Here is a 1,752-nt window from a genome sequence, read left to right as displayed (position 1 = left end):
GTGTATGGGGACAGTGGGCCATTCCGCCAGAGAAAGGTAAGTAGGAGATATCTGTGATACTAGTGTATGGGGACAGCGGGCCATTCCGCAAAAGGAAGGTAAGTAGGAGATATCTGTGATACTAGTGTATGGGGACAGTGGGCCATTCCGCCAGAGGAAGGTAAGTAGGAGATATCTGTGATACTAGTGTATGGGGACAGCTGGCCATTCCTCAAAAGGAAGGTAAGTAGGAGATATCTGTGATACTAGTGTTTCGGGATAGAGGGCCATTCCAAAAAAGGAAGGTTAGTAGGAGATATCTGTGATACTAGTGTATGTGGACAGTGGGCCATTCCGCAAAAGGAGGGGTAAGTAGGAGATATCTGTGCCCTTCTGCTCCACAGGAGGTTTCTGTCCTCCCTGAGATCGCCTTATACTAGTATCACAGGAGATATCTGTCATACTAGTGTATGGGGACAGCGGGCCATTCCGCAAACGGAAGGTAAGTAGGAGATATCTGTGATACTAGTGTATGGGGACAGCTGGCCTTTCCGCAAAAGGAAGGAAAGTAGGAGATATCTGTGATATTAGTGTATGGGGACAGTGGGCCATTCTGCCAGAGGAAGGTAAGCAGGAGATATCAGTGATAATAGCGTATGGGGACAGTGGGCCATTCCGCCAGAGGAAGGTAAGTAGGAGATATCTGTGAAACTAGTGTATGGGGACAGTGGGCCATTCCGCCAGAGAAAGGTAAGTAGGAGATATCTGTGATACTAGTGTATGGGGACAGCGGGCCATTCCGCAAAAGGAAGGTAAGTAGGAGATATCTGTGATACTAGTGTATGGGGACAGTGGGCCATTCCGCCAGAGGAAGGTAAGCAGGAGATATCTGTGATAATAGCATATGGGGACAGCAGGCCATTCCGCCAGAAGAAGGTAAGTAGGAGATATCTGTGATACTAGTGTAAGGGGACAGTGGGTCATTCCGCCAGAGAAAGGTAAGTAGGAGATATCTGTGATACTACTGTATGGGGACAGCGGGCCATTCCGCAAAAGGAAGGTTAGTAGGAGATATCTGTGATACTAGTGTATGGGGACAGTGGGCCATTCCTCAAAAGGAAGGTAAGTAGGAGATATCTGTGATACTAATGTATAGGGACAGCGGCCCATTCTGCCAGAATAAGGTAAGCTGGAATTATTTGTGATACCAGTGTATGGGGACAGCGGGCCATTCTGCAAAAGGAAGGTAAGTAGGAGATATCTGTGATACTAGTGTATAAGGACAGTGGGTCATTCCGCCAGAGGAAGGTAAGTAGGAGATATCTGTGATACTAGTGTATGGGGACAGCGGCCCATTCTGCCAGAAGAAGGTAAGCAGGAGATATCTATGATACTAGTGTATGGGGACAGTGGCCATTCCGCAAGAGGAAGGTAAGCAGGAGATATCTGTGATACTAGTGTATGTGGACAGCGGGCCATTCTGTAACAGGAAGGTAAGTAGGAGATATCTGTGATACTAGTGTATGGGGACTGCGGGCCATTCCGCAAAAGGAAGGGAAGTAGGAGATATCTGTGATACTAGTGTATAGGGACAGCGGCCCATTCTGCCAGAATAAGGTAAGCTGGAATTATTTGTGATACCAGTGTATGCGGACAGCGGGCCATTCTGCAAAAGGAAGGTAAGTAGGAGATATCTGTGATACTAGTGTATGGGGACAGCGGGACATTTCGCAAAAGGAAGGTAAGTAGGAGATATCTGTGATACTAGTGTAT

The sequence above is a fragment of the Taudactylus pleione genome, unplaced genomic scaffold (assembly GCF_031769625.1).
Source record: "Taudactylus pleione unplaced genomic scaffold, aTauple2 ptg000533l, whole genome shotgun sequence".
NCBI classification, from domain to species: Eukaryota; Metazoa; Chordata; class Amphibia; order Anura; family Myobatrachidae; genus Taudactylus; species Taudactylus pleione.
The sequence above is the reverse complement of the archived record's forward strand: the minus strand, read 5'-3'. Positions refer to the sequence as shown.